This window comes from Littorina saxatilis, linkage group LG16, assembly GCF_037325665.1.
Source record: "Littorina saxatilis isolate snail1 linkage group LG16, US_GU_Lsax_2.0, whole genome shotgun sequence".
NCBI classification, from domain to species: Eukaryota; Metazoa; Mollusca; class Gastropoda; order Littorinimorpha; family Littorinidae; genus Littorina; species Littorina saxatilis.
In genome coordinates, this window is record NC_090260.1 from 17,597,082 (window position 1) to 17,617,229 (window position 20,148).

Consider the following 20,148-nt stretch of genomic DNA (forward strand, 5'->3'; position numbering starts at 1 on the left):
ACTGTTTTCAGGTGGTTCAGACAGTTCTATACTGGCGCATGGACGTTAGAAAACGTTGACCGTTGTGGTCGAATGGCAACAATCGTTACCCCAGAAAACGTCTCCAGGGTAGAGTCCCTGATTGAGATGAACCCAAAAAAGATATACGCTGAAATACATGACAGAATGAAGATTTAATTGTGAAGTCTCACTCGTAGTTTTCACAGCTGCTGTGGCCCAAGGAAACGTTGTAACCGTTGGGTGCCCCATAACCTTAGTGAAGAGCAAAACGGGGTAGGGTGGACTGGTGCACCCATATGCTATTAACATTTGACGGAAGAAGGTTTCCTCGCGTTTGGGACATCGGAACAGAAGACCAAACATGGGAAAACTTATAGGACCCAAAGATGAAGCACCAGTTGGCGGTGTGGGTCTCCCTAGGTGAGAACCCACCTGTAAAATTCAAAACAAACAGAAGAGCTTCCTAACAAATGATAGTGTATTTCTTTGCAACATCTGGCCACGTTGTTACCATATCACTTGAGGACAGACAACCGGTAACTGCTGACTGGTATGTTAGCCACTGCTTGCCTAATTTGTTTCTGGTACGTTGCACACGACGTCCCCGACTGGGTGTCCGTGGTCTAGTGCTCCATCACGAAAATCCCAGCACGCACAATCAGCTATAACTCTTGACTTTCTAGCCGCCAATGATATTCAGCTTGTCACTTACCAACCATATTCACATGCCTTAGACCCCCATGACTGGTTTCTGTTCCCTTCCGTCAAGGGGCAGTTGAAGGGAAAGCAGTTACAGAACACCGAAGATGCCCGAGCATTCCCGAGGGCGTAAATTTTGACATACCCCAATTAACGTGTTGGGGTGTCATGGACAGCTGGTTTAAGAGGATGGTACAATGTGAACAAGCTGAGGAGGGATTCTTCCAAAAACTGGAGTAGACAGATTGGCTGTAAGTGTTGTAGAAAACCCAGGTTGCAAAACATAATGAGTGGCCCTCGTATGCAGTATCCCAGTCACGACAGCTTGTGTACGTACTGTTTGATGTTCACGTGTTTGCCTCTGTTAGGCTAGGAAATGTCGCACATGCGGAATCACCACAGCAACCAATGACAATCGACAACACAATGCTTTGGACAATACAATGCCATGGACAACACAATGCTATGAACAATACAATGCTATGGACAAAAAATGATATGGATAACACAATGCTAGCTATGGATACTATTATCATTATTATTATATGAAGTCTTATATCGCGCGCGTATCTCCAGACTCGGACTCAAGGCGCAGGGATCTATTTATGCCGTGTGAGATGGAATTTTTTACACAATACATCACGCATTCACATCGACCAGCAGATCGCAGCCATTTCGGCGCATATCCTACTTTTCACGGCCTATTATTCCAAGTCACACGGGTATTTTGGTGGACATTTTTTTTTTATCTATGCCTATACAATTTTGCCAGGAAAGACCCTTTTGTCAATAGTGGGATCTTTAACGTGCACACCTCAATGTAGTGCACACGACGGGACCTCGGCTTTTCGTCTCATCCGAAAGACTAGCACTTGAACCCACCACCAAGGTTAGGAAAGGGGGGAGAAAATTGCTAACGCCCTGACCCAGGGTCGAACTAACAACCTCTCGCTTCCGAGCTCAAGTGCGTTACCACTCGGCCACCCAGTCCGGCAAAACATAATGAGTGCCCCTCGTACAAAAACAGGAAAATACAATAATATGGATAATACGAATACAATGCGATGCACACCAGTTCACAATGCAAAATACATCACGATTGACAAAACATAACATTGGACAGCACTATAGACAATACAAGACGGCGACGGGCGCTTACCTGACACGGTGTCCATACAATGGGCAAGATACGCTGTAGCCAGTTTCCCATTGTACTGTCTCTCTCACCTGAAACATCAACACCACGTTGTAATGAGTGACGATGTCTGCCAGTATCGTCCATTAAGAAACAGTTCGTGCAATTATTCATCTTAAAGGGGCCGGTACTATATTTATAAATCCCTTTCGTTTCACCCTAATGAGAATACACCTGCGATGAATTACATGAACGATAATTAATAACTCAATAACTATTGTCTTCTTCTTCTTCTTCTTGGCGTTCGCAGAGGTTACACAATCAGTCCAGCACTGGTGATAAATGTTGTCGTTTTCTCCAACTCCTGTCGACTGCCGTATAGTTTGGTCTGCAAGGGAGTTGGTGACGGCCACACTTCTTTTCGTTCCTCATCTAGTAAGGGACATCGCTGTAAGATGTGTTCCGCTGTTTGGTCTTCTTGACCGCAGGCACAGGTTGGTGATGGCGCCAGCTTGAACTTTCGGTTCATGTGAGCATTGAGCCTGTTGTGGCCAGTACGCAGCCTGATGAGGTTGACTTGCTGCTCTCTGGACATTGTGTGGTAATCATCTCTGTTTGTCCTTGGCCTCATCAATGCCTTGATGCTTGTCTTCTGCTCACTAAAGCTGACACTGTTTTCAGGTTGGTCTTCCACGGCTCCTTCTTTCGCCAGCTCATCTGCCCTTTCATTTCCTGATATCCCACAGTGTGCTGGTATCCACTGGAGGACAACTCTTCTGGTTTGTCTGACCATCTGTAATGCTTTGGCCAGCTGTGGGAGTTTGTCGTTCTCTAGGGCCTGAAGGACTGAAAGGGCGTCCGAGAGGAAGACAACTTGGTAGCAAGGGTCTGCGGAGTCCTGAACCAAGGAGGCGGCCTGCATGAGAGCTTCTGCTTCTGCTTTATAGTTTGTCCAGTGTTTGCCAGTGGCAACGCTGGATGTAGCTGTATGTCCCCCAGGGAACTGGATGAGAATGCCTGCACCTCCATTGAGCACGGCGTTAGTTGCTGATCCATCGGTGTATACATGGATCCACGCCTCTTTTGGGTACTGTTCGTCGATCAGGGCTAAGGTGAGTGCCTGTCGAGCTGTGTCATTCTGATCTTCTCCTGAGGTAACATGTGGAACACTGGTGCAGATCTGGATGCCTGGTTTCTCTGTTGCCTTGGGGGTTTCCTCTTCTTCTTGAGTCAGAGGTAGAGTGTTCTGTGGGAGGACTTCCCTGTACTGTCGAGAAAGTCTCTTGCTCTCGTGTACAAAACTGCTCCGTTTGAGCCGGTTCTTGGTGAGGTTGCTCAGTCTGTGCTTCATGGGGTGGTCGGGTAGGCACTTGAGCTTCTCGGCCTGTACCATAGTCTTGGCTTCTCTTCTCTGACAGAGGGGTTGGATGGTGGTAAGCTTCTCCATTTCCTTGATGGGCGTGGATTTCATTGCACCAGTGATGAGTCGGATGGACTGGTTTTGCACACGGTCAAGGGTCTGCAGGTTTGTCTTGGCTGAGGTTGACCACGCTGTGGAGCCGTACTCGAGGTGGGGTCTGATTGTTCCCTGGTATACTGTCTTCAGTATCTTCTCGTTCGCTCCCCAGGTGGTACCTGCCAGCTTCCTGAGTATGGCTAGCTTGCGCCGGGCCTTCGTCTCTGCCTGTGCAATGTGTGGTTTCCAGGTCTGCCGTCTATCAAAGGTGACACCAAGGTACGTTGCTTCTTCATCCTCTCTCAGAGGAGTTCCACCAAGCCTAATGGTTCCGGCTTTCTGCTTTGGCGACAGTGTGAATAGGGTGGTGGAGGATTTCTCCTTGTTGATGGAGACGCACCAATCTTCTGCCCATGCGTTCAGCCTATCTGCCGCTTGCTGCATTCTGTAGGTGGCAGTACTTGCGTGCTGCTCCTTGCACCAGATCACAAGGTCGTCTGCGTAGAGAGCAGCTTTGATCCCCTTGGGCACCTCAGACACCAGATCGTCGATGAAGAGAAGGAAGAGTGTGGGGGAGAGGACTCCGCCCTGAGGGACGCTATGACGAAGGAGGAACTTCTTGCTTTTGGTCTGGTCGACGTTAACTCTTGCCCTGCGGTTATAGAGGTAAGAGCGAATCCACTGGTACATGTTGCTGGACACGCCTTTCCTCAGCAGTTTTACAAGTAGTCCATCTTTCCAGACCTTATCAAAGGCCTTCTGAAGATCTATCCAGGTGACGAAGACCAGCTTCTGTTCCTGAAAGGCATCTTCAACTTCTTGCGCCAGGTAAGTGACCTGATCTTCAGTGCTGCGGAACTGTCGGAATCCAGCTTGTTCAGGGGCGAGGAGGTTCCTGGATTCCAGGTACCACCTGAGGCGCTCGTTCACAATTCTCTCCAGGGTCTTCACAACACAGCTGGTGAGGCTGATTGGGCGATAGCTGGTGGCCTTCTTTGGATCCTTCCCTTTTTTTAAGATGGGGATCATGATGACACAAAAACTAGTGTGAATAGTGACTTTCGCAAAACAAAATATTGCGACAAATGATATACCCCAACTTAAACATTCATACCCGTGTCATTTCATTCACACATGTGATGCCATTAAAATCCCTTCACTTGGCTATCCAGTGCACTTTTCGGATCAAAACTTTATTTCACAAGGAAAACGTGACCGCCGCTAAAATAGGGGTACCTCCAAAATCGACCTGACAAACGTTGGGTGCCAGTCAGAAACAACAACAACACCAATTAAAGACGACGAACATTGAGGCGGAGAAAGGAACACACTGGGGAGAAATGTTTTAGTTGGAGTACAAAAAGTGTCACAATACTTTGTTTGTATGTCCCAATGTTTAAGTGTGTGTGTGTGTGTGTGTGTGTGTGTGTGTGTGTGTGTGTGTGTGTGTGTGTGTGTGTGTGTGTGTATGTGTGTGTGTGTGTGTGTGTGCACGCGCGCGCACGCGTGTATGTGGGCATGCGTGTAAAAGAGAGAAAGAGAGAGAGAACAAGAGAGAGTGTAACCTATATATCTCTGTGTGTGTGTGTGTGTGTGTGTGTGTGTGTGTGTGCGTGCGTGCGTGCGTGCGTGTGTATGTGTGTGTGTGCGTGCGTGCGTGCGTGCGTGTGTGCGTGTGTGTGTGTGTGCAGGGCCGGCTCCCCATAGAGCGCATCCCTGCGTCCTAAACGCACTAGAAGCCGAAAACACTTACTAGAAATGTATCGAGGGGGTCCCGGGACGCACTTAACTTTAAAAGAGCGGGTCCCGGGACGCACTAGATTTTCTTAAAGGAAAAGTCCAAGGTTTAGGGTCACTTTTGATATGTTGACCCTTTTAATTCATCAACCTCAAATGCGTGTGTAAAAATGAACACAGAAATCCAAAAAGTATACTTTGACTCGTTTTTGGTTGTTCTGAATCGTTCCATCGCGCGCGCTGTCTTGGCTCATGACCTTGTGCACATACGTGTGCTACGTCAGGAGCCTTGAACAACAAACATGGTCGGCTCAAGCAGCGAGGAAGACAAGTGGAATACGGACCGGTTTTCAGCCAGCCTGAGGTTTTAGCGTGCCCGTTTGAGCCGTCGTCAAAATGCTGGTGAGGCCACAAGAAACTGCTTGAAACAGAGCCAGCATAAGCAGCAATACGAAATGGTATGTGATTCTCTTTGTTGTGATGTTGACACACTACTACTACTAGTCCGTACCTCTTGCATGCTAGATCGAAGTCAGGTGTGTTTTTCACAGATCAGTTGATGTGCTTCCACAGATCTGTAAGCATGTAAAGATTATTGATTCATGCTATTATTTCAGGCATCTGATGTTGTTTATTTTCCTATCTTTAATCAAGGATTTCGTCCTTGAACTGCCCAGTTTAGAATAAATGTTTCCACAGTGATGTTCACACGCGACTATCCTTATTTTCTCTTGGAATTCTGAGTAATTCTTCAGTCACACAACGAAACATGTAGACAGCAAGTTAACATTGCGCAAAGCCCGTTTCTTGCGGACAAAACTGCAATTATCCTGGTATTTTTATTTGCGACAGTAAGACACTACATGACATCGACACCACTAAACAGTGAAACTTTTTTGAAATGGCGGTGGGCTGCTTTCATGTGCTAATACTAATAGTGATCCTGACATTTTTCTTGCGAAACGGTCAAAGGGAAGTAATAAATGAATTTAGTTTTTTAAACGAGCACACGTGATTTCCGATCTCAAACTAGATCTGAAATCATAAGATTTTCTGAGCAGTGGCGAAACGCTGATGGCTAGTGATATCGCAAGCCGTTTTGGACGCAAATAAGCACTGTCAGACAAATGCTGAAACACGATTACAGCAGTTCAAACTTTTTGATCATTGATTTTTAGGAGTACGCAATATCGGACAGTCACACTACATAAAGACAATGCCTTAGTGCATAGATCGGTATTCTCAAACGTCACGAACAGACAGTACGTTGCTACTATTTTACTGTAGTAACAAAACCTCACAGTCCCATTAAAAATGTGTGGTGTGTGCCGAAAAGCAACCATATGAGATTCAGTCAGTGGGACCTTGAATCTAACTGGGGTTAAATCGGGTTATTGACTCTCATTACATGAATTTTTAAACTGAATATATACATTACATGTATTACTGTTCGTGTTGTTTTTGTGATCCAGTGCAATTTCTGTGTATACCTTAGAATCTCAAGGTAATTTTTGAACGGGGCATACAGATGATACATGTTGCCATGATCACAGAGTGATACGTGTATTTTACTTATCAGGTGTCAGTGCAGAAACTCCAAGAGGGAACAAAATTCAAATATCTGGAAAACCTGGATGAGGAGATAGACAGCCTAACAGCACATCCTCCTATGCTTGCTCGGACATCTACTACCTTCAAACTGCATACTATGCGTACACACAGGAATATGGACGACTCAACATTGATCAAAATGGGTAAGTAACACAACACAAACAGATGATTTCCATTATGATAGATTTATTTATCTGAAAGTAAAATTGACAACAGAGTGTACAATTTGTTTTCAAATACGAAAATATCACATTGGGTTAAAAAAACAAACATCATATATCATTAAAACTATTCTTTATTTCTAAACACATACATATCAGCATAGTTTATTCATGTATACATCCTCATTTTGGTTCCCAGTCTATCTAAAATCAAGGTAAGATATATGCCAAAAAAAATAGCGATCACACAGTGCTTCAGCATGAATGTGAAAACCTGCTCTACGTCACATAGACACAGTGTGTCTTATGATTCTATCCACCCTCTCCAAACAAACACGTACACGTTTTCTCTGGTACGAATGTCTTAAAAGCTCAAACTAAGCTGCTGTTTTATTCTGTCTTGCTTTGCAGGAAATACAGGCACGTCGCTTACCCATAACAGGCAGCTGGTGCGCTAGCGAGTGGGGTTTCTCGGCAGAAGCATCAGAGTACCATTACCAACCTGTGCAGTCAAAACAATCAGAAATACTTTCCCAAACGGATGAAGAGTGGGGTTCAAACTCCCTGAGCTACAGAAGGCTGAAATATACTTTTACAAATCGTGTGACTGTGTTGAACAGATTCCTGCATGGTTTGAAGATGATACTGGGTTGTCACGTGGTCCGGTACATGGTTCACATTCTGCAACATTTTTTTCCACTGTTGGTCTACTCCTGCATCAGGTAGTCAGTCCATGAGCCGGTCAGCATAGCCTGTGTCCAGTATTGTCCGTTTGCCTGTTGCCTGAAACATGGTCGTTTGGAAGTAACTAACGATCTCTGCACACATTTTAACATGTGAATAAGAACAGAAAAAGTTTGTCAAAACTAAAGTATACATAGTTTAATTTGCATTTACTTCAAGGCCAGACTTTCTTCTCGTTCATTATTTCTTCATAAAGATTCTGGAAATTAACAAAATGTTTCCCCCTATCAAGGCCTCCTAACTTTTTTTTAAAATGCAGGTCGGTTTGTTGTCATCTGTGCATTACTACCTCTTGCCACCCGTGCGGTCATTGCCACCAGGTATTTCAACAATCAAACCGTCTATACAGGCTTAAAGGCACGTCCTTTTTCAAAACAGGATTGCTCACTACACAGATCTGCGAAGACTTTTACATAGAAAAAAAAATCTCTTGACTTGAACATATACCAGGAATAAACATCCTGACTGGTTTTTGGAGCTGGATTTTTTTAGGGAATGTTTTACACGTGTGGCGTTAAAGAAATTAATTCATAAGATTCTACATTCGCAAAGAGTGTTCAGTTCTGGTATTTTTCAAAACGGAATGATGGCCATATCCCATGTAAAAGCCTGGAAAGATTTGAGATTTTGAACCCAATCGTTAACACGGGAAGGGCTGTCCATTTAAGAGGACGCATCCATGCCTGGATGAGAAATACACTGATAACACAGAAAAAGCACGAGTTTAACCTGCATATTCACAAAACTGGTTCAGAGGCCCGGTAAAGGGAACACATGTTAGTTATTTTAAGAGAACATCACGAAGACCTAATTATTAAATTAAAGCCTTTCTGCACGAATGTACATCTTCTATGAATTATATTCTAAAACGCCACATGTGTAATTCATTCCACACACAAAATCCAGCTCCAAGAAGCAGTGAGGCTGTTGATTATTGGTATGTGTTCAAGTCGACAGATGATTTTTCCTGTGTAAACTGAGCCTTGGCAGATCTGATATAGTGAGCAAAGACCTGCATTTTTTTAAACGTGTTCAGAGGCCTTGAAATGGTTAAACATTTTGTTTATTTCAAGTAGTCTTTATGAAGAAAAAGTTAACATGGGTTGAAATGCAAATTAGATTCCTTTTGACGAACTTTTTATGTTCTTCTTCACGTGTTACATTATGCGAACGTAGATCGCAAGATATTTTCGAAAAAATTCATAGATAAGCCAATCTGCAAACGGACACAAATTCACAATATTTATGAAGCCAATAAATTTGATTCAAGAACAAAGCTTATGTGTTTGAGGTGATGTGCATGGGTATGAATGTTGAATGAGTCCGTCAAAGATACCCTCCATGTCGCCTTACAGTGGAACCTACCATTAAAATTATACCACCTTAAATTACCTTGCTCTTTCATGCAACTCTTGCTGTCTACCATAAAGACCATCAGGTCAACAACATACTCGTGAATGTTTTGTTTAGGTCTATAATTAAACATTTCAGAAAATATCCTTTTATATTTTTTTATTCGGAAGCATACTAACTTTATTTGAAACTACTTCGACAGATATAGTTTTGCAGGTTGACTGGAGGTGAGTTAAGAAAGAAATTCAATCCATATGTCGCTCAGCACAGAAAGCATAAACGATTAACATGAGTAGAAATGAACTTGTACTTGTTTTCATAATGTATTAATGTATTTGGATGGTATCTGTCAAAGACACTTTCTCGTTTTTTGCAAGGCTAGAATAAGGCACACATTTTAAAAGCAAAAATCTTACGATGAATGGCACGTTGGTTTTCTCCTGTGGTGATTCTGGACGGTAGGAACAGGACTGGTCAACAGTTGCGTTGTGATCACGGAGAACCGGGAAACCTGGAATGGTCACGGTGTCAGTGTCTAGTGACATGTTCTGACCAGTGGCCGTGAGTGATGATGAAAGGTCTGGAAGTAAAAGAGGAGAGAAAATGAGTGCGAGTATAAATCAATTCGAAAGTATGCTTCTGATCTATACAGTACACTGAACATTTAGACACCCTCTGGAAGTCGTCTGGATGTGTATCCATGTTGTAGCAATTAGACTGGTTTTGCGTCTCTCAGTCAATGCAGAAAGATTTATTCCCTGCACAATTCGTAATCTTCTTGTCTCTAGCATGCAGGTGTCTGTTTACCTTACCGGTTGCACATCCACCAACAATTTAGATCTGGTAAAAATAGCATTAAACCATGATTCCAGCAAACGCTGCCAATTTCATGAATTGATATCAGGGGATAGTTTGCGACTGAATAGAATAGATAACGTGACACACGCATTGTCTTACGTGTCCACAACCCTGACTACTTTTTACTCTTACTCTTAGCTCAGCTCAGACCGTTCTGTAACTCTGTAGATCTAGCCTGTGGCGCATCTGTACTCCAGCGAATATCAGCTGGACCCAGACACACTGTTCTGCACCAATTCGTATTCGCTGCGCAGCAAAACAATGTTTACGTATGCATGAAAATAAAAGCATGTACTCTGACCTTCAACGCCTTCCTTCTTGTGAGATAATCCGCTGTTCGTATGTCGCCTCGGAGTTTCGATGGCTCGTCGTAATACTGCCCTCTCCGGACTTTTATGAAGGGAAGACACTGCCAGTGGTCAAAACATTTGTTTCAGGGATGAAACGCCAACTTTTGTGCTGCAGAAAAATGGCGAAATCTGTGTCCAGAAAGTGCCCGACACTTTGAAATCTGCACGCTTGTGCTGCACACATCTCTTCCATTTCCACAAGAGACTCAGAGTTTTATGAGGGAAAGTGTGCTATGAAATGCCTGGGGACATTGACGAGTTGTTGCAGTTTGCGGCTGCTCTCCACCGAGGCATTCTTTTCGGGCATAGACTTCTGTGTGAAAATCAAGCTGGTACTAGTGGTAGAATCAACACAATAACTTGTGACGTCACAGTGCACCGACGTCACAGTGCACCGAAAACCACGTGACCACTACTTGACCCCAGGCGACTTGTCTTGGTTAGCCCCGCAACACTAAATCTTCAACTACAACAACAACAATTTTTTTTCAATTTTTAAAATATTTTTCCAGAGATGTTTGTAACATTTGGCATTCGATTTTCAAGTTTTTGGGCATATTTAAAAACCTTGGACTTTTCCTTTAATCGTGCGTACCGTAAATACCATTTTGAGACTGTAATCGTCCGCTATTGCGTACCTGAGTGACGTAACGGGTTTCATACTGCATACGTCTCGTGCAAGCACCAATGTCAATTTCACGCGCGAAGGAAAGGATGTTAAAAGCGTTACAAAAGGAGCTCTGCTCGGCAAGGTTATGCACTAACAAGTCGCGTAAGGCGAAATTACTACATTTAGTCAAGCTGTGGAATTCACAGAATGAAACTGAACGCTCTGCATTTTTTCACCAAGACCGCATACTCGTAGTTTCGTCAGTCCACCACTCGTGGCGAAGGCAGTTAAATCGACAAGCCAGAATAGTGCGGTAATGGTCGCGCTGTGCTGCATAGCACGCTTTTCTGTACCTCTCTTCGTTTTAGCTTCTGAGCGTGTTTTTAATCCAATTATATCATATCTATATGTTTTTGGAATCAGGAACCGACAAGAAATAAAATGAAATTGTTTTTAAATCGATCTCCAAAAAAACAAATTTAATCATGATTTTTATATTTTTAAATTTAAGAGCTTGTTTTTAATCCGAATATAACATATTTATATGTTTTTGGAATCAGAGTTTCAAACGGGGAGAACACCATGTAAACTTCTAGTTTCAAACATGGAGAACGCCATGTAAACTTCTAGTTTCAGACACGGAGAACACCATGTAAACTTCTAGTTTCAAACATGGAGAACACCATGTAAACTTCTAGTTTCAAACATGGAGAACACCATGTAAACTTCTAGTTTCAAACATGGAGAACACCATGTAAACTTCTAGTTTCAAACATGGAGAACACCATGTAAACTTCTAGTTTCAAACATGGAGAACACCATGTAAACTTCTAGTTTCAAACATTAGGAGAACACCATGTAAACTTCTAGTTTCAGACATGGAGAACACCATGTAAACTTCTAGTGTCAGACATGGAGAACACCATGTAAACTTCTAGTTTCAAACACGGAGAACACCATGTAAACTTCTAGTTTCAAACATTAGGAGAACACCATGTAAACTTCTAGTTTCAAACATGGAGAACACCATGTAAACTTCTAGTTTTAAACATGGAGAACGCCATGTAAATTTCTAGTTTCAAACATGGAGAACACCATGTAAACTTCTAGTTTTAAACATGGAGAACGCCATGTAAATTTCTAGTTTCAAACATGGAGAACACCATGTAAACTTCTAGTTTCAAACATGGAGAACACCATGTAAACTTCTAGTTTCAAACATGGAGAACACCATGTAAACTTCTAGTTTCAAACATGGAGAACACCATGTAAACTTCTAGTTTCAAACACGGAGAACACCATGTAAACTTCTAGTTTCAAACACGGAGAACACCATGTAAACTTCTAGTTTCAAACATAGAGAACACCATGTAAACTTAGAAAGGTAACAACAGTGTATCGGCCCTGAACAGCCAGACAAGTTGAAGGGACATGAACTTTTCTTGAGCTATGTGACGTCAGAGGCCGTTATAACTCATATTTAGGTTAACAAAACAAGAATGGTAGATAATTGGAACGTGTATTATCGACAAAACAAAACGCTTCAGAATTGTTCATCAGAGATGTTCATGGAACTTCCATCGAACAAGGTCGGTGGTCGGCGAATTGATCAGTGTGGGTAAAGTGACCAGGAAGGACGTTGGAAGCAAGCTTCACACACTGTGGGCATGAGCACAACAGTGACCGTTGACAGACTGGATTACAATAACATGGATATGCTTTTATTTGAAACTTGTCGGTCGCCATCGTGGATTGACACCCCCCCCCCCACCACCCCTAGCCTTATTGAAGCGTTTTGTTTTGTCAATAATAAACGTTCCAATTACCTAACATTCTTGTGGTTTTTTTATTCTGGATTATGGAACGTTGGCAGTTTATCTGTTTTTGGATTCATATTTAGGTTGCTGTCCTAGACTACAAGAGTTCAGGTTGCTGTCCTAGACTACAGGAGTTCAGGTTGCTGTCCTAGACTACAAGAGTTTAGGTTGCTGTCCTAGACTACAGGAGTTTAGGTTGCTGTCCTAGACTACAAGAGTTTAGGTTGCTGTCCTAGACTACAGGAGTTTAGGTTGCTGTCCTAGACTACAAGAGTTCAGGTTGCTGTCCTAGACTACAGGAGTTCAGGTTGCTGTCCTAGACTACAAGACTTCAGGTTGCTGTCCTAGACTACAGGAGTTCAGGTTGCTGTCCTAGACTACAAGACTTCAGGTTGCTGTCCTAGACTACAGGAGTTCAGGTTGCTGTCCTAGACTACAGGAGTTCAGGTTGCTGTCCTAGAATACAAGAGTTCAGGTTGCTGTCCTAGACTACAGGAGTTCAGGTTGCTGTCCTAGACTACAGGAGTTCAGGTTGCTGTCCTAGACTACAAGAGTTCAGGTTGCTGTCCTAGACTACAGGAGTTCAAGTTGCTGTCCTAGACTACAAGACTTCAGGTTGCTGTCCTAGACTACAAGACTTCAGGTTGCTGTCCTAGACTACAGGAGTTCAGGTTGCTGTCCTAGACTACAAGACTTCAGGTTGCTGTCCTAGACTACAGGAGTTCAGGTTGCTGTCCTAGACTACAAGAGTTCAGGTTGCTGTCCTAGACTACAGGAGTTCAGGTTGCTGTCCTTGACTACAAGAGTTCAGGTTGCTGTCCTAGACTACAGGAGTTCAGGTTGCTGTCCTAGACTACAGGAGTTCAGGTTGCTGTCCTAGACTACAGGAGTTCAGGTTGCTGTCCTAGACTACAAGACTTCAGGTTGCTGTCCTAGACTACAGGAGTTCAGGTTGCTGTCCTAGACTACAAGACTTCAGGTTGCTGTCCTAGACTACATGAGTTCAGGTTGCTGTCCTAGACTACAAGACTTCAGGTTGCTGTCCTAGACTACAGGAGTTCAGGTTGCTGTCCTGGACTACAAGAGTTCAGGTTTGTGTCAGTTGAACAGTAACAATAACAGGAATTCTAGCTAAACTGGATCGAACATAATGATATTGTATTTGCATGTGTGACCAAAATTTGATATCTGACACAGATCTCATTTCGGGTGTCCCTGTCTGTGTCCAATGTCCCCTTTTTGTGAAAAATACAAATACGCATAACTTTTGCTTAATTGCATGCAGGCGAGAACATAGTTTAGACTTGTATATCAAGGACATTAACCCCAAACAGGCAGACTCGCTGGTATGTGATTCAATAAGGAATACCTTTTTTTTTTTTTTAAAGCGAATACATATACTATTGATTACAAAACACAGTTACGCTATCTGCCTTCAAATGTTGGTGTTGAACGTTACGACGTTTCATTTCACTGTGAAATAGTGCCCAGTGCGTTCCCCTGACTGTATAGCAGGACACGGTTCGCATTTCTCCGCAGTCCATTTAATGCTCTCTGTGTGACCTTAACAAGATACAATATATTATCTAAGCAAAAAAGCACTCGGGTCGCTTCCAAAGTTGTACCATAAGATTCTGCGTTACAAATAATGCTACCGCGCCTTCAGTTTGCAAAACTAATTGTGTTGAAAGCTGAATACCATGTCGTGGACTAGGCCCATAAAGAGCACTCTTGGGTTCGTTCCACTGAGTTACTTCCCTTGTTTGTGTACGTCATGTTCGTTCCACTGAGTTACTTCTCTTGTTTGTGTACGTCATGTTCGTTCCACTGAGTTACTTCTCTTGTTTGTGTACGTCATGTTCGTTCCACTGAGTTACTTCCCTTGTTTGTGTACGTCATGTTCGTTCCACTGAGTTACTTCTCTTGTTTGTGTACGTCATGTTCGTTCCACTGAGTTACTTCCCTTGTTTGTGTACGTCATGTTCGTTCCACTGAGTTACTTCCCTTGTTTGTGTACGTCATGTTCGTTCCACTGAGTTACTTCTCTTGTTTGTGTACGTCATGTTCGTTACTAGGTGGCCGCGTCATAGAGGGCGTTAGTCGTCTTGACGCCAGGCGGCGCTTTCTAGACTACGTTTTGTTGTTAACACCCGAGAGACGCAGCGCCCTCTAGCGCCTTCACTCCCTTGATTTCATTGATTACCACACATGTGGCGCGTGTTTGTGCAAATCGTGCCGTGTGGCTTTAGGTTAAGGTACAGTGAATTCCCAAGAACGGTCAGATCAGTCAAGTTGCCAGGAACTCCTCCAAACAGGTGGATCAATAATGTCACTTTCAGTCTGTGTCTCATGAACTATAGGTATAGCTAATAATATTGCAAGTTTACGAACACAAACTGTATGAACACATGACTCTGTCGTCTGAGATGTCTCTTTGAAGGAGGTATACAGGTTGGGAATGTAAAGCTGTGGTTTAGCTCTCCATACTTCCACACACAGTGTGATGCTTGATAACATGCCAACATACTGTGCACAACAACACAGTGTGATGCTTGATAACATGTTAACATACTGTGCACAACAACACAGTGTGATGCTTGATAACATGCCAACATACTGTGCACAAACACACAGTGTGATGCTTGATAACATGCCAACATACTGTGCACAAACACAGTGTGATGCTTGATAACATGCCAACATACTGTGCACACAAACACAGTGTGATGCTTGATAACATGCCAACATACTGTGCACAAACACAGTGTGATGCTTGATAACATGCCAACATACTGTGCACAAAAACACAGTGTGATGCTTGATAACATGCCAACATACTGTGCACAAAAACACAGTGTGATGCTTGATAACATGCCAACATACTGTGCACAAACACACAGTGTGATGCTTGATAACATGCCAACATACTGTGCACAAAAACACAGTGTGATGCTTGATAACATGCCAACATACTGTGCACAAAGACACAGTGTGATGCTTGATAACATGCCAACATACTGTGCACAAAAACACAGTGTGATGCTTGATAACATGCCAACATACTGTGCACAACAACACAGTGTGATGCTTGATAACATGCCAACATACTGTGCACAAAAACACAGTGTGATGCTTGATAACATGCCAACATACTGTGCACAAAAACACAGTGTGATGCTTGATAACATGCCAACATACTGTGCACAAACACACAGTGTGATGCTTGATAACATGCCAACATACTGTGCACAAACACACAGTGTGATGCTTGATAACATGCCAACATACTGTGCACAAAGACACAGTGTGATGCTTAATAACATGTTAACATACTGTGCACAAAGACACAGTGTGATGCTTGATAACATGCCAACATACTGTGCACAAACACACAGTTGAACCACCTGATGATTGTGTGGGACGATGTATTTGACAGTTGGTGTAGTCTGGGCGAATTACGTTGAATGAAAAAGGAAGTTACAGACGTACTCTTGTTGAAAGTAAGAGTGATGAAGTTTTCACGGGTTGAGATGTGAAAATCCGGCAAGCCAGGTTTTGCTAAAGAGATTGCGATATCGTTACCTGTTTTAGATGGACAGTATTACAACCGTGGCCAACATTTAGTAATGTTAAACTTGGAACGAAGAAATGTAATTTTTCAAGGTTGTAATAACACGGCGGAAGTGAGGCTGCCATTTTACATCAGAATGTATTGCAGCACACAGGACTTGGCGTTGTGTGACTTGATTAAAGGGCGTGTCATTCAAACTGCGCTGAAGAATCAGTAGAGCGTGTTAATGTTTTTGCTGTCTAGTATAGTTATCTTGCCTTTCAGTCTGAGTGTTATAGTTTGTATAACTGTCTGGTGATTTACAAGAATATGTAAATCCATTAAGTGGCGAGTGTGCCTGACATCTACACACCGTCAAGGTTCGTGACTGTCTGATGTAATGAGACTTTGTTTTGGGGTGACGGGCTGGGTGAGGAAGTGTTCTTTACACGAGAATATGACATTGTATGAATATATAGTAATGCATCCTTGGTACAGTGAGTGTTAGAAATACATGTGTATATTGTGATCTTCCTTTTAAATGTCAACAGTCCCTTGAACGGACCACTATAACTTCCCGGAGACGGTCAGAGCTTACACATGGCATGCTGGATGGTTAAGTTGTTTTGTCGGGTTTTGTTTTAACGTCTTTTCTACCGAGATGGCAATCCGGCTGAAACTAGAAGCAGCGTTGATAGGGAGGAATCCGTCCACCCTTTAAAACGCTCAATTTAGTGCGGCTTCCTAATCTACAGATTTCACATCCTCTACCTTTGAAATCTATAGCTTACACATCTACTAGCTTTGTAATCTACAGTTTTTACATCTACTAGCTTTGAAATCTACAGCTTTCACATCTTCTAGCTTTGAAATCTATAGCTTACACATCTACTAGCTTTGAAATCTATAACTTACACATCTACAAGCTTTGTAATCTATAGCTTTCACATCTACAGCTTTCACATCTACATCTTTTACATCTACAGCTTTCACTTCTACTAGCTTTATAATCTATAGCTTTCACATCTACTAGCTTTATAATCTATAGCTTCCACATCTACTAGCTTTATAATCTATAGCTTTCACATCTACAGCTTTCAAATCTACAGCTTTCACATCTACCGCTTTCACATCTACAGCTTTCACATCTACAGCTTTGTAATCTATAACTTACACATCTACTAGCTTTATAATATATAGCTTCCACATCTACAAGCTTTGTAATCTACAGCTTTCACATCTACAGCTTTCACATCTACAGCTTTCACATCTACAGCTTTCAAATCTACAGCTTTCACATCTACAGCTTTCACATCTACAGCTTTCACATCTACAGCTTTCACATCTACAGCTTTCACATCTACAGCTTTCACATCTACTAGCTTTGTAATCTATAGCTTTGACATCTACGAGCTTTGTAATCTATAGCTTTCACATCTACTAGCTTTATAATCTATAGCTTTCACATCTACTAGCTTTATAATCTACAGCTTTTACATCTACTAGCTTTGTAATCTATAGCTTTCACATCTACTAGCTTTATAATCTACAGCTTTCATGTCTACTAGCTTTATAATCTACAGCTTTCACATCTACAGCTTTCAAATATACAGCTTTCACATCTACAGCTTTTACATCTACAGCTTTCACATCTACAAGCTTTGTAATCTATAGCTTTCACATCTACAGCTTTCACATCTACAGCTTTCACATCTACAGCTTTCACATCTACTAGCTTTGTAATCTATAGCTTTGACATCTACGAGCTTTGTAATCTACAGCTTTCATATCTACTAGCTTTGTAATCTATAGCTTTCACATCTACTAGCTTTATAATCCACAGCTTTCACATCTACTAGCTTTGTAATCTATAGCTTTCACATCTACTAGCTTTATACCCTACAGCTTTCACATCTACTAGCTTTGTAATCTATAGCTTTCACATCTACAGTTTTCACATCTACATCTTTTATATCTACAGCTTTCACATCTACTAGCTTTGTAATCTATAGCTTTTACATCTACGAGCTTTGTAATCTATAGCTTTAACATCTACTAGCTTTGTAATCTATAGCTTTCACATCTACTAGCTTTATAATCTATAGCTTTCACATCTATTAGCTTTATAATCTACAGCTTTCATATCTACTAGCTTTGTAATCTATAGCTTTCATATCTACTAGCTTTATAATCTATAGCTTTCACATCTACTAGCTTTGTAATCTATAGCTTTTACATCTACGAGCTTTATAATCTACAGCTTTCATATCTACTAGCTTTGTAATCTATAGCTTTCACATCTACTAGCTTTATAATCCACAGCTTTCACATCTACTAGCTTTGTAATCTATAGCTTTCACATCTACTAGCTTTATACCCTACAGCTTTCACATCTACTAGCTTTGTAATCTATAGCTTTCACATCTACAGCTATCACATCTACAACTTTCACATCTACATCTTTTACATCCACAGCTTTCACATCTACTAGCTTTGTAATCTATAGCTTTTACATCTACGAGCTTTGTAATCTATAGCTTTCACATCTACTAGCTTTATAATCTATAGCTTTCACATCTACTAGCTTTATAATCTATAGCTTTCACATCTACTAGCTTTATAATCTACAGCTTTCACATCTACAAGCTTTGTAATCTATAGCTTTCACATCTACTAGCTTTGTAATCTATAGCTTTGACATCTACGAGCTTTGTAATCTATAGCTTTCACATCTACAACTTTCACGTCTACAGTTTTCACATCTTCAGCTTTGAAATCTACAACTTTCGCATCTTCAGCTTTCACATCTACAACTTTCACATCTACAACTTTCACATCTACAGCTTTGAAATCTACAACCTTTGCATCAACTAGCTTTGAAATCTACAGCTTCACTGTATGAGCGGATGGCACGCAAGGCTTCTAGCGCAGTCGCTCAATTATTTGTACTGTGATTATCACAAGCATTGATTAGGTAATATAAGCATACCAAAGCAGGGGCGGATTAGGGGGGTGGCTACAGGGGTCCCCCCCCCCCCCCCCCGGCTGTCAAAAAAAAAAGATTTAATACTATCTTTAAAAGAAATAATGAGTGGCTGCTGACACCAGTTGATCATGTTTAAAATCAAGAATAAGCCATAAATTGTTCATAAAATAGCTAAAACTTTTCAGCTTCAGGGGTGCTTCGCCCCCCAGACCCCACAACGGGGCCTTGCCCCTGTACACCACAAGGGATCTACCCCTGGACCCCAACTTGTAACCCCCCCCCTCCCCCCTCTGGCTTAACTTCTCCGCCCCTGCAAAGGCCTGGTCACGTTTAATAGCATCACAAAACAATATCACGAATACAATCACACGAGTATAGTTTTGCAAACTGACACTGTTTGATTACAGAATTAACAATCAAGATATCGCAGTTAATCCACGATCACAATGTTAATTACCTTCACAGACAGCAATCCTCAGAGAATGACGCCTTCCTCGAAATGTGTTGGCCTCAGTCAGTGTTCACAGACAGCAATCCTCAGAGAGTGATGCCTTCCTCGAAATGTGTTGGCCTCAGTCAGTGTTCAGAGTTATATAGCGATGTCTACTTCAGTCAGTGTTCACTGTTATCTAGCGATGCCTGCTTCAGTCAGTGTTCACAGTTAGCTAGCAATGTCTGTTTCAAGTCAGTGTTCACAGTTATGTATCGATGTCTGCTTTAGTCAGTGTTCACAGTTATGTATCGATGTCTGCTTTAGTCAGTGTTCACAGTTATGTATCGATGTCTGTTTCAGTCAGTGTTCACAGTTATCTAGCGATGTCTGCTTCAGTCAGTGTTCACAGTTAGCTAGCAATGTCTGTTTCAGTCAGTGTTCACAGTTATGTATCGATGTCTGCTTCAGTCAGTGTTCACAGTTATGTATCGATGTCTGCTTTAGTCAGTGTTCACAGTTATCTAGCAATGTCTGCTTCAGTCAGTGTTCACAGTTATGTATCGATGTCTGCTTCAGTCAGTGTTCACAGTTAGCTAGCAATGTCTGTTTCAGTCAGTGTTCACAGTTATGTATCGATGTCTGTTTCAG

At 42.1% G+C, this 20,148-nt stretch overlaps 1 protein-coding gene and 3 long non-coding RNA genes across 4 annotated transcripts in view; 2 read left to right on the top strand and 2 right to left on the bottom strand.

Annotated features, from left to right (window-relative positions):
• The window catches only part of LOC138950564 (uncharacterized), a 478,836-nt gene that overhangs the window by 156,644 nt on the left and 302,044 nt on the right, over positions 1-20,148 (top strand). The window lies entirely within an intron of this gene.
• LOC138950553 (uncharacterized) overlaps positions 1-20,148 on the bottom strand; it is a 204,190-nt gene that overhangs the window by 15,384 nt on the left and 168,658 nt on the right. The gene's annotated exons all lie outside the window — the stretch shown is intronic.
• Positions 5,414-7,349, top strand: LOC138950539 (uncharacterized). Its single transcript, XR_011450713.1, has 3 exons — positions 5,414-5,485; positions 6,607-6,781; positions 7,211-7,349. It is a non-coding gene; the product is annotated as an uncharacterized lncRNA (long non-coding RNA).
• On the bottom strand, positions 7,491-10,680 carry LOC138950540 (uncharacterized). The gene is made up of 3 exons (XR_011450714.1): positions 10,056-10,680; positions 9,313-9,476; positions 7,491-7,582 (listed from the first exon to the last, which is right to left on the bottom strand). It is a non-coding gene; the product is annotated as an uncharacterized lncRNA (long non-coding RNA).